A 13712-nucleotide genomic window follows, 5' to 3' on the forward strand; every position below is an offset into this window, starting at 1 on the left:
CATGGTGGTGATCCTAGAAACTGCCCATAGTTTTTACCACCTTGATTTCCTGGAAGAGTCTTGAGTAATATCTTTTCAGAGATCTAGATGTTTAGCTTTTTCATTTGATTCCATTAGTTACCCCATACCCTTACAACAAATTCTTCTCCCCCACCTTTCTCACTTTTTTCTTAAGTAGGCCAGACATGTTACTTGCAACTGAATAACCCTTGTACTGGTATGTTTGTGGTCTCCAGAGCTACATATAGACAAGACATTTTTCTAAAATTGATTATCTCTAAGTTAGAACAGAGAAACCATTCCATGAGCAAAGGAACGGAGTGAGAAAGTTATGTTCAGCTATAACTTTCTCTGATAGGAGGTAAGGAATGAGAAGAATTCTAATTCATCCTGGTAGAAAGAGGGGGAGGGCCAGGTGAAGTGTTAATTACAAATACTGAAATTGGCCTTCTGAATTAGCTAAGCTGGGAAAGCTTAAGAGAAGAAAGGATATAGGCAAAAAATCTAAAGGTTCCTTCCATCCCTCCTGCCCAGCCTCAGACCCATCCAGAGCACCTACCACCAGCACTAAGGGCCTTCTACGAAGTGCTTTTATTTTTTTAAGATTTTATTTATTTATTTGCCAGAGAGAGAGAGAGAGTGAGAGCACAAGCAGGGGGAGCAGCAGGCAGAGGGAGAAGCAGGCCTCCTGCTGAGCAGGGAGCCTGATGTGGGACTCGATCCCAGGACCCTGGGATCATGACCTGAGCTGAAGGTAGACGCTTAATCGACTGAGCCACCCAGGCGTCCCTACTAAGTGCTTCTTAATGTACGAATACTGTCATTACAGTTATATGGTTGATCACATTATCTATGGCTGCATTATTACCTAACCCAGAACTTAGTGGCTTAAACAATGACAACATTTATTTTGCTCAAAGATCTTCCATTTGGGGATGGGTTGATAGAGTGCATGTATTTCTCTTACACTCGATTTCAACGGAGGCCGTTCAAAGACTGGGGGTTGCAATCGTCTGAAGGCTTGTTTTTTCACATGTCTGGTGGTCGATGCCAACTGTTGGCTAGGACATTTTCTGGGGTTGTTGACTGGGATGCCTACGTATTCTCCATGTGACCTGGGCTTCCTCTCAATATGGTGGCTGGGTTCCAAGGGCAAGGGGAGACAAGAGAGAAGAGAATCTGGCGTTTATAAACTAGACCTCTCTACCTTGTCCTTGGAAGTCAACAGCATCACTTCCACCACTTTCTGTTCATTAGAATCATGAGTCTTTAAGCCTCCCTCATATTCAAAAAGGCAGGAAGTAACCTTTCCTTTTTTGATGAGGAGACTGGCAACAAATTCGTGGAAAGTTACAAAACCACCACAAAGGCACTATTATTTCTACACATCTACTCCTTTTCTCTCTGGTGAAGTGAGTAAATGCCTTTTTTTGGCGGGGGGGGTAGTGTCCTCTTATTAGTGAATAGGTATTCCTAAGGAAATCAGAAGACCTTGTTTGAGGCAAGGTTAAGCGGAGGATAGCTTCTACACCATTTAATGAGCATACATCAGTATCTTCTAGATATTTGTGTCTAGTTCTCCTGAAAGTTACCTTCTTTATCACTTTCATTTTTCTTAGAGATGAAGAGTTTTAGTTTAGGTTTTGGAAACTGGCTTTTTATAAACACAAGAAAAATAAAGGAAGTCTCATCTTAGGGTGTCAGGGGCAGATGGAGGATAGAATCTGAAAGCCCACTATGTCCACGCTTATGACAGACCATTGGTTATAGCAAATGAAAACAGATTTCCCAAACCTAACATACTAAGTTCAATACATTTCTCTTTGGTAATAACAGACAGAAATTTCAGTTATAATAAACCATTTCTGAGTCTTTATGTCTACCACTAGACATTCTAAAGAAGGATGAGCTGGTAAAAGAAAGTTGGTACGTTTGAAGGCATTTCATGTAATTATTGTTGTTTGTAAGAAAGTCATCTGCACCACAGTTTTCTAAAAATGTTTTTAAATTAAATGAATTCTACATTTTTTTTCTGGCTATATCTAAAATATTCTCTCTTTAAACATCTTGAATTCTTAATTGAGTCCACATTTTCTAATGTATGAGATTTCTATAAAGAAGGATCATCAGAGGCAAGAATGTATATTCTTGGTGTTTTACACGGACAGATATGTAAGTGAAATGTAGGGTTCTTTCTGGTTCTGTTGAGAAAAGTGGGGGAGCAAAAGACCCCACTAAAACTCAGAGTTATCTGTGGTTATTTTTTTTTAAGATGTTATTTATTTATTTGAGAGAGAGAGAGAGAATGAGAGACAGAAAGCACGAGAGGGAAGAGGGTCAGAGGGAGAAGCAGACTCCCTGCTGAGCAGGAAGCCCGATGTGGGACTCGATCCCGGGACCCCAGGATCATGACCTGAGCCGAAGGCAGTCGCTTAACCAACTGAGCCACCCAGGCGCCCTATCTGTGGTTATTTTAAGTATGGACTCAGCAAATTAAAATTTACTCAGCTGCTATGGGTCGTTCAAGTAGTGGCCAAACTAAGCAGTTTTTATTAACTGAAAAAGTCATGAACTGAATTCTGAGGGTTTTTTTCACCATGATAAAAATTCTAGCTCAGAATCTTACTTTCCTTGGACCAATACCCTCCAGCCCTCCTTTTCCCCAGGAGACACATGAGAAGATGGGATGGGACTTCCTTCAGTGCCAGCCTTCACACACAGTGCGGTCAGCAAATGAACCCACATGGGAAGAGGAGCCCATGGGAAAAATGTCCAGTTTGTTGCTTGTAACCATTCTCTGTAGGTCAGGGCATATGCCACAAATATGCAATATGAAATGCCAGTCTACAAAACCCTTCACAAAAGGATTTCCTTTAAACCCAATGAGAAGAACTTCATAATAAAGTAGATTTCCAAGGGTGTCTGCAAGCTAAACTTTTTTTTTTAAGATTTTATTTATTTATTTGACAGTGAGAGAGAGAGAGAGAGAGAGAGCATAAGCCAGGGAGAGAGGCAGAGGGAGAGGGAGAAGCAGACTCCCCGCTGAGCAGGGAGCCGGACATGGGGTTCTATCCCAGGACCCCGGGATCATGACCTGAGCCAAAGTCAGATGCTTAATCAACTGAGCCACCCAGGCTCCCCCAAGCTAAACTTCTATTACTTCCAGAGTTTCGTTAATGATGATGATGATGATGATTGCATGGATTAGCATTTTCAAAGTATTTTTACTCGAAGAAACTCCATGAGGTAGATGTTTGGCTGTTGGATTTGAATGTTAAATTTCAGGTAACAGAATTTATAGACTCGTGAGCATTACTTTTCTCCACTACTTAAAGCCTTACGGTGGCTTCCTATTGATCTCAGAATAAATTTCAAACTCCATAAAGTGGTTGCTGTGGTCCAGATGATGTGTGCCTTGCTTACCTATAGGTAATCTATAACTATACTATAATAAAATGCTTTTGTAGCTTGTCTTTTCCTTATTTAACTTGTTTGTATGGAAACTATATATGGTAAACATTTTTCTCAACAAAATTTTTATAGCAACAGCTTAAATGACTATGAAATATTTTATCATATGGATGTATCTATTTATCCACTGGCTTTGTAGCAAGATCGTTTTCTTTAATTTAAATTTTTTATTAAAGAATAACTAATATAGGGGCGCCTGAGTGGCTTAGTTGATTATGGGTCTTCCTTTGGCTTAGTTCGTGATCTCAGGGTCCTGGGATCGAGCTTATCAGGCTCCATACTCAGCGGGGAGTCTGCTTGTCCGTCTCCCTCTGCTCTCCCCCGCTTGTGTTCTCTCTCTCTCTCTCAAATAAATAAAATCTTAAAAATAAGAATAGCTGAGATACAATATTGTATTACTTTCAGGTGTACAATATAGTGATTCAGTATTTATATACATTACAAAATGGTCACCACATTAAGCCTAGTTACCATCTGTCACAGTACAAAGTTGTTACAATATTATTAACTATATTCCCTATACTGTACATTATATCCTTGTGTCTTATTTATTTTATAACTGGAAGATTGTGCTCGTTAGTCTTCTTCACCTGTTTCACCTAAATCCTGTACCCTTTTCCCTCTGGTAACCACTAGTTTGTTTTCTGTATCTATGAGTCTCTGTTTGTTTTGTTTGTTTAGTTGTTTTGTTTTTTAGATTCCATATGTAAGTGAAATCACACCATATTTGTCCTTGTCTGATTTGTTTCACTTAGCATAATACCCTCTAGGTCGGTCCATGTTGTTGCAAATGGCAAGATTTTATTCTCTGCCGTGGCTGAGTAGTATTCCATTGTGTATATATACCACGTATTCTTTTTCCATTCCTCTATAAATGGGCATTTAGGTTACTTCCATATCATGGCTATTGTAAATAATGCTGTGAAGAACATAGGGCGCATATCATCATTTATTTAATTAATCCCCTGTAGTTAGACAGATTGCTTCTAATTTTAAATTTTAACTTAAACTTTGTTTATATCCTTAATCATTTTCTTAGGATTAATTAACTAATTAATTAATTAAGCAGAATTACTAGATTAATAGGTATGCACATTTTGAAGCCCTCCAGAAAGGATAAGCAAATTTATACATCCATGAACTGTATTTGAGACTAACCATTTTCTGACTCTTTCACTAAACCTGATTTTTTAATAATTATTTTTGATCTTGGATAATTTGTTCGGTAAGAAGTGGGGTTTCTTTTTTTTTATTTTTTTTAAAGATTCTATTTATTTATTTGAGAGAGAGAGAATGAGAGATAGCACGAGAGGGAAGAGGGTCAGAGGGAGAAGCAGACTCCCCGCTGAGCAGGGAGCCCGATACGGGACTCGATCCCAGGACTCCAGGATAATGACCTGAGCCGAAGGCAGTCGCTTAACCAACTGAGCCACCCAGGCGCCCCTGAAGTGGGGTTTCTTTTACTTTGCATTTCTTCGATTACTAATCAGGCTTAAACAGTTTTTTTTTGTGATTTTTGGCTATTGGTAATTCTCTGAATTGCCTGTTCTTGACTTCTTCTATTGGGGAAATCCATCTTTTTTCTTGTTGCTTTATGTAAGCTTTTTATATAAAAAGACACCAGTATTAATTTTCCCATACTTATAAACTTCCCTAGACTTTGCTACATAGGAACAAATGAAACAAACAAAAATATGATAGGAAAACACTTTCTTTTGAAATAGTATCTAAAGACCAACAACTTTTATACATGGCAGAATATTACAGTAGTTATTTTAGTCAGGATCCTGGCAAGAAAGAGAAGGCACACTCAAATTAGTTAAATTGAGTCTACTAATGGTACTATTTACACAAGTTTAGGTAGAATGTAGGGAAATACAAGGAATAGTGGAAACCTCCTCCCCAAAGACTAGTAACACAGTGTCCTTATCAGCCTTGGACCCTTAGACCCCATCATCCTTGGACCCGTGTTTTCTCCCTTTACCTGAAAGGGTAACCTTATTTGGAAAAGGTAAAAGAATGGGCAGGTACCAAAACCCAGAAGGGGAGTGTCATTTGGATAAGACCACCACTGTTGGACGATACAGCCATTCCTAGACTCCACAGGAGGGGTCTAGGCAAGGGAATAAATGTCCCAATTTTGTTCTCTTCCTTCCTTCCATTAACAAAACTCAGCTGGAAACCAGAGAGGAAAAAAAGGTTTTGATGTAACCTGTATAGGTCAAGCTCCCAGGGCACTGAACAAGATGGAAAAGAGGAGTAATAATCTGGAGGGACACATGGTTTCCATGCAGTAGAATATAACTATGATTCTGGAATTGGTCTCAAGAAGGTTCAAGTCCCCAGCCTTGCCACTTCACTGTTATATAACATCTATGACCTTCACCTGTTATGTGAGGATGACCTTAGTATCTGTGTCATACGGTTATTGTGATAGTTGGAGTTAAAACACTTGATATAGTCTTGACATATAGTGTATATAGTATATACACAGTTGTGGGTCTAAGGAAGCTGGGATATTTTCTTTCTCTTTCTCTTTTCCACTCTTAATAATCCCTGTTTCTGTCCTAGCCTGGTCGCTGGTTGAGATTTTGTTGGGCACCCAGAGTGTAAATCACCAGGGGCCAACCTGTTCCTTTCCTCAGAACTCAGCTAGAGAGTTTGTGGCAATGGCTCCCACCCAACGTCCAGACAGACCTATGCATCTCCCTGTGGACCCTCTGACCACCGACCCAAGGGAGGCTCTGGGCTGCCCTGTGTCATGTCCCCAGATATTTTTTTAAAGATTTTATTTATTTATTTGAGAGATAGAGACAGAGAGAGCACAAGCAGGGGGAGTGGGAGAGGGAGAAGCTGACTCCCCGCTGAGCAGGGAGCCCAGTGTGGGACTTGATCCCAGGACCCTGGGATCATGACATGAGCCAAAGGCAGTCACTTAACTGACTGAGCCACCCAGGCGCCCCTGTCCCCAGATATTCTATCATATTCCTCCAGCTTAGGTACTCTCCAGCTGTGGCACACAGTCGGGTACTCTTTCCCCGAGATGCCTTCAACTTGCTCAGAGAAAGTATGAAAGAAAATAAATGTACTCCTTACAAGTTAGTTTTTTCTTGTTCTCACAATAACCATATGAGTTGGGTCTCTAGAAGCTATCTACAGATTTTTGTTTCAATGTTAGTTTTCTGGATCAAAAAAATAAAATCATCAAACCAACAAAATAAGTATGTGGAGAAATGTATTGAGTATGCACTAATAAGTGTAGTTACATGTACTCTAGATTTTCTAGGTAATAATTTGTAACAAAAAGTATATGTCCTTTGTAGCATAAGTAGATGAATTTCCTGATCAAAACCAGAAGACAATTTCAAGCATTACAGTTATGAGCAAAAATTACTTTGGTTGTGTGTTGGGTTACCTAACTTTACTGTTGATTATTAATTTCTGAATGAAGTAAGGATAATTCTATATACAATTATTGTCGTTTTAATACTCACTAATAGGTATGAAATTGCCACATTGTGTTTGTTGGTATGAATTCAAGGTATTGATATCCAGCCTGAGTTGGTGTTTGGGAAGCAATAAATTCTGCCTGATAAATATGAGCATAAGGTGAGATATTCCCTTCATTTGTTTGATGGGGAATTTAGATTATTCTAAGAAGCAACTTTAGTTCTTGTGTATGAGCTTACAGCATTTTATAGCATTGGTGAAAAGAATTGTTTGGTTTCATAGAGTAATTTATGTCATATTTAAATGACTTAGAATAAATATTAGAGATGGTGTTCTGGTACATTTATTTACACAGTAGGGAATGTAAGTCATATGAGTGGCATAACTGATGAAGTTATTTTGGATTTAAATTTTGAGGAATAGTTCCAGTTCGAATCAATGATTCCAAAGCTCAGGGAGGAGTCTAGTCGATCTAGATAGATTTTGAAAAATTGAATCTCTCTCCAGGTCTGTCATCAGTGATATGCTGGAGCCAGCTCATGCTGGCTTGTGAGAGATGATTGTAACATTCAGGAATTTTGTGAGCCAGTTGTTAAAGTCACTACTAAGAATTAAATTATATAATCCTATAATTATATAAATTACATTTTAAACAAAGGTAAAAATACTCAAAACTCATCATTTCCTAAATATTTTTCTATACTTTATTATTTATGGTCTTATGTATTTATTGTATTTGTGTGGTGGGAATCCTATATAATGATATTGTGTATCTTTCCCCAACCCTACATTCAGTGAGGTCACGCTGGTAGCTTGAAATTGGCCGTGGACAGAGTATTTATACCATGGAAATTTGCAAATGCTAAAAATCAGGACTTCAGTTGGTTATCTTATTGATTATCTGGACTTGAGAAAGTGACGGAAAAATGCTAATAATGGAAATTAAACTTTAAAGGGTGCTGTCTCAATAGGTATTAGATTGTGAAAAAGCACAAAGAAATGAATAAATATTCTCCTAGTATTAAAAAAATATAATATGATTCTACAAGGAGATCACTTACGTCATTGATGAATGAGTGAAGTTCCAACATGAGTCTTCAGTATTTCACTTTCCTCTTGCTAACATAAATGAAAATATCAACCAGTATTCAGCCAGGATGTTTGTCAATGGCATGAGTAACTTTTTGCTGAATCAGATAGTAATCAAACATTTATTTGTAGTCAATTCTGTAACACTGTTGTTGATGATTTCAGTAGATTTTGTAGGAAACAGTAAAAGAACAGAATTATAGGTATACAGATTTTAAATAAATAGTTTTGTATATTTTGTTATCATTTGTAAACTGTGTTACCGTTCTTTATATCAGTTTATAATAAGTGCATGTACACATCTATACGCATACTTTTTTTCCCCACAGAATGCTGGCTGTCAAGCACACAGCCAACTGGATGTTATTAGTTCTATAACAAGTCTGGGAAACTCTGCATCTTAGTCTCAACATACCAGCTTTAGGTTTGTGGGGATCCACAAAGAGATTACAAAGTTTTACTAAGAAGTGTTTGACCCCAGAAACATCATGAAGACTTTTGGAAGAATTTTTATAGTAGCATTTTGCCTTTAATTCTAATGTATTTTTTGTTTTCCTGAAAGAAGAAACTGTTTATGCATGATTCTTAGTATTTAGATTAATGTGGATAGTAAAATTAAAGTGAAAATCTAGAAAATTTAGATGAATATAGCCTTTCTGCCCCTTAGTTTTTGTGGTTCATGTTTCTCTGCATAAGGAATTGAAGGGGGAAAAAAGGACTTGAAGAAACATTAAAATCATGGATGTTAGCTATTATATTCCATAGCTGTATTATAAGCATATATACTTACATAGATTACACACAGGTACAGATATAAGTAAGGATGTATGTACCTAAGCTAAAATGACACAATTGCTCTAAAAAGTGGAGAACATTTAGCTCTAGACACTGCTCTGTTTAGAAAGTACAGAAATGCAGCATATTCAAATGAGAGCGCCCTGGAAAAACCAAAGGATTTGCAGTCATGGCACAGAAGGACTGAACAGTGAAACAAAACATTCGATCTGCAGTCATGAGAACTTAGAAGGACAAGAGAGAGGACTGCAAATATTGGAAAGTTTTATTAAAATGTTGGAGAAAGACTAGGTTTATTCTAGGTGGTTTCAGAGGGCCTAACAAAGCCCAATGGATGGAATTGTGTGTGTCGGGGGGGTAGATTTGGTACAATATAAGAGGAATTATCTAGTAACTAGAACTGTCCAAATTAAAATGTGCCTCCTAAATAGGCAGTGATTTCTTCATCATTTGAAGTCCTCAGGAGGAGCTGAGAGTTGTTGTAGATGGGATTCAGATGACCTTTGTGGTCACCTTTCCAATTCTGTAATTCTGAGTCACTTGATTTCTCACTTGTATATTAACCCAGAGCAGGAGCTAGCCCTTGTAAATGTGTCTGCTTATTTGAAATTTGCTGAATATGGTGGTTTAGAAAGTTAAGAGTTGAAATTAGTCTTTCAGATGTGGTAACTGAAATATAGACATGATCATATACTACTTCTAATGAATGAACTCAAGTAAAATCCCATTGGAATAAATCCCTCTACAAAGAAGTGTTCTCTATAACAAAAATATTTCTGAATATTGAAGGTAGCACATAGCACTTTTAGCAGTAGATGATATACGATGCTTATACTATTGGTACTCTGCTTGATTACAAATTCCCTCTTTGCCCACTCATTTTTTTGGGGTACAGTTATTTTATAACTAATGAAAAGAATAAAGGGCAGGGCAGAGATGAAACATTCAAAAATACTATTTAAAATGAGCTGCCACTGGCAAACTATTTCAATAAGTATCCATGTAGAATTGCTTAAGGCATAAGAATTGGGTGGGTTTTTTTCTTCTACTTTTAAAATACAGTATATACTCTCTAGGGGCCAATTATAGCCCCCAAATCAGTGTTTTACTTGAAAAAGTTCATAGATCAAATGAACAAAAATGAATCTTGACTGGCACTCTGGAATATTAATTAGACTTGGCATGTTGCTATATAATAACTATGTACTGAAAAGATCTGTGTTGATTAGCAATGCTAATCAGATTTCTAAAGTTTCTGTTCCCCAGAGAAAGGATACTGCCATCTTAAGCTATTATGGATTAGATGTTTATATTTTTAACCCTCTAATTAACTATTCTTGAATTTTACAAGGCAGCTGAAATTTTTAAATGGTAATTTTACTCTTACAGAAAAAAAAAATTATTTCCGGAGATCAGAAAACTCATATGAATATCCTGGTCTTATCCTTGAGCCTGTTTGGAATATAAATTACAAAGAAACACAAGATATAAAAAGAAACATGGGAAAGACTTTTGAAGTATATCATTGTCTTGACTTTAAAATCAGAAAAATGCCTCTTGGTGCCCACTTTATGAAAATACATCGCCATTGTTTATAAAACAATGAAAGGAGGGAGAAGAAAGTGCTCTTAGTTTAGTTTTAACTTAATCTGACTTCATTTAATTTAATTTTTAAAAAGATTTTATTTATTTGAGAGAGAGAGTGAGCAAGAGAGAGCAGAGCACAAGCCGGGGGAGGGGCTGAGGGGGAGGGAGAAGCTGACTCCCGCTGAGCAGGGAGCCCGATGGGGGGCTTGATGGGGGGCTCGATCCAGGACCCTGGGATCATGACCTGAGCTGAAGGCAGACGCTTACCGCACTGAGCCACCCAGGCGCCCTGTTTAATTTAGTTTTTTAAGCCTCAGATTTAGAAGAGAAACACTCTAAGTCCAATGGGTAGAATTTGCTAGAATTTTAATACCACAGGACCAAACCATCTTTTCCTGGGGCAAGTGGTGAGGTCTTAGAGGTTCACTGCTGCTGTAGTCCGGGCTACTGCTTGGGGTAGCTCACTAAGGGAAAAACATACCTCAGCTTTCTCCTCAAGTCAGAATACAAAGGGAAGAAAACATACAAGGAGAGAAAACCGCTAAGGGAACAGAACATCTTCCCTATAGTTATATAGAGGAAACAAGGTCTGGAATGAGCCAGGGTGAAGTCAGGGGTCCTGAAGACCTGGCAACCAACCCAGTCAACTCACAAATGAGGTAGAAATTTGAAGAACTGTGTGTGATATCACCGTATCTCCCATCCCAGATGTGTTTCTTTTCATTGCAAATTGGCTGTTGAGAAACTGGGCCTCCAAAATAGCTCATCTCTTGTTTCTGTAAGCTTGGAGAGTGCCTCATTTCAATGAAACCCACCCTAGATCAAAGTCCTCTGGGAACCACGCTTACAAGGGAGATTCACCAGAACACGTTTGCTTCCAACGTGGTGCATCGCTGCGTGTCACAGGCTGACTGAAGGTGAGCGAGTGTGGAGAATGGAGCACCCGCTATGAGGAAGGAAATTCGAGGAAAATGCCAGGTCCAGAGCACACTTTAAATATGCAGGGGTCAGCAGGTTATATCTTAAGAAATACTTAGTTGAATGCTAATTCGGGGCCCACCAGGAAGCTAGAGGACAGTGTTCACAAAGGATGTGCAAGTGCATCAGTATATAGGTAAACATAGATTGAATATGGACATCGGAGTCCATAGAGAAGTGCCGAGATCACACACACACAAATAAACATTACAAAGGAAGTCATTGGGGGAAGCCAAATTTCTTTGTCATTTTTGTCTTTGTTAACAACCAAGTGATGGTGATTGCCGTGGTGGTCATGATTATCACCTTTCATCTGACAGTAAAAATCTTATCCATCTTAGGGTAATTTAAATAAGAGGCAAGCTCATTCATCTTCTGAAGGGTTAGAATGAATATTTGACTGTAGGAATTTAGCATTTACCCTTCATGGGTCAATGGATAGGTGAGTCTTAAAACCTCTTTAGGTGGAGATTATTCTAATAGAAACTTCCTCCAGCCCCCTGCCTTTCAAAGGCCCAAAGCAATATTCCATATTTCTTAGAAGAAATAAGGTCAAATGTGGGGAAAGTGCAGATAAACAATATCATTCACATGGAAATCATCACCTCAAGTTAATGAAAAGGTGATTTTTCTGGAAAAAAAAGATGGAACTGATTTTTGATGGTATTAAACGCAAGGAATTTTATTTAAAAAATTGTTGCTGGCAAGGTGCCGAATTACAGTTTTTCTACCAGAAAAATGAAGTTGTTAACCCTTACACCAAAGGAAGATTGTCTTTTAATGCTTAATTGTAATAATAAATATTTCTGTTGTAAACACCACACTTGCTGCCAATTGGAGAGATTACCAATGTAGCTTTGCTGAAGAGGAATTTTAAATTTTATAAAAGATGCATAACGAAGTAATTATGCACATACATCACGTTGTTGTGATGTGAGTACATAAGCAGATAGGTAGGTAGGTAGATATGTGTGTAGCCGTGTGTTTGTGTTACCTACTTGTATTCCTTTGATTTATACAGGTATACGTTATGGTGATTTTAGGTAGCTAAATACATATTAGCTGTTAAAATAGATATAATTAGAAGTTTATGTTCCCAGTTGTGGAAGAGAAGAGAGACACCTCAAATACCAGGCAGGCATGGAAAACAAACCTTTGTGATGACTGGCTTACTCTTCATGCCACAGACAAGGAGTGTGAGATCTAGATTGGAGCCTCTGACCCCCGAGGCGCCCAGTAAGATCTCTTTTTAATAAAAAGACCTTCGGGGCACCTGGGGGGCTCGGTCATTAAGCGTCTGCCTTCCGCTCAGGTCATGATCCCGGGGTCCTGGGATCGAGCCCTGCATCGGGCTCCCTGCTCCGCGGGGAGCCTGCTTCTCCCTCTCCTCCCGGCTCATGCTCTCTTTCTCTCTCTCAAATACATACATAAAATCTTAAAAAAAAAAAAAAAAAAAAGACACCTTCTCTTTGTATAATGTAGGTACCTAACTCTGGCAGTGGCTCCTCTTAACCTGGATTATGGAAGAATTTATTTGATTTTGCACCAAATTCCACTTTGAGTGCTTGTTCTCATTTGCAGAAAGTAAGAGATCCTTCTGAGATTAAGTAACCCGTTCACTGCCTTACAGTAAATTTGGGCAAATCGACCCAGCAGACCTGCACCTCCCTGTGGGCATCTTTGGGCAGCTCTGGTGAAAACTATGAAGCTAGTTATCACCGTCATTATCACTACCATTCGTAGTTACTGGTTATCAAGCATTTACAGGTGCTGGGCACTTTGCTAAGCACTTGACATAAACAACCGCATTCATCTTCACAACTCTTTGAAATAGGTATTATCTCTGTTTTGAAGATGAGAAAACACAGAGAGGGGCTAACTGTTTAACCTTACATAGCCAGTAATGACGGAAGTGGGATTTGAACTCAGGTCTCTCTGGCCCCCAGAGCCCTCCTCTTAGCTACTACACTGCTGATCTGCATAACCTGGACGTGTGGTGCCTTCCCCTCACCATCCACCCTATGCCCTTCTTTTTTCTAGAACATCTTTCTCATTTCCTTCCAACATCAGGTCCTTGATAAACCCTCCCTCCGAGTAAAAATCTTCATATTGTTTATTTATACCAAGATTTCTGTGTGTTAACACCTCCCAAGAGTACTTGCACATCAAGGAGGGAAAATCTTGGGGACAAAAAAAAGTTTAAATTAAAAATAGAATTTTAGGCAGTAAGTCAGACAGCAATTGTGGGGGTTGGGAGTGGATTAGAATCCTATCCTGATTTCTCTAAAATGCTGTTCCATAGTGGGTACCTTCTTATTTGTATATTGAGCCTGAGAGAGCTC

General features: G+C 38.5%; 1 protein-coding gene and 1 long non-coding RNA gene across 4 annotated transcripts in view; one reads left to right on the top strand and one right to left on the bottom strand.

The window, feature by feature from the left end:
* POU6F2 (POU class 6 homeobox 2) overlaps positions 1-13712 on the top strand; it is a 485531-nt gene that overhangs the window by 136825 nt on the left and 334994 nt on the right. The window lies entirely within an intron of this gene.
* LOC141371482 (uncharacterized) overlaps positions 1-13712 on the bottom strand; it is a 30700-nt gene that overhangs the window by 7896 nt on the left and 9092 nt on the right. For both annotated transcript variants that reach the window (XR_012376461.1, XR_012376462.1), the window contains exon 2: positions 7983-8156. This is a non-coding gene — a long non-coding RNA (uncharacterized lncRNA). The remainder of the gene's footprint in view (positions 1-7982; positions 8157-13712) is intronic.

Source organism: Callorhinus ursinus, unplaced genomic scaffold (genome assembly GCF_003265705.2).
Source record: "Callorhinus ursinus isolate GAN/ISIS: 27379988/994484 unplaced genomic scaffold, GSC_fseal_2.0 scaffold73, whole genome shotgun sequence".
NCBI lineage: Eukaryota > Metazoa > Chordata > Mammalia > Carnivora > Otariidae > Callorhinus > Callorhinus ursinus.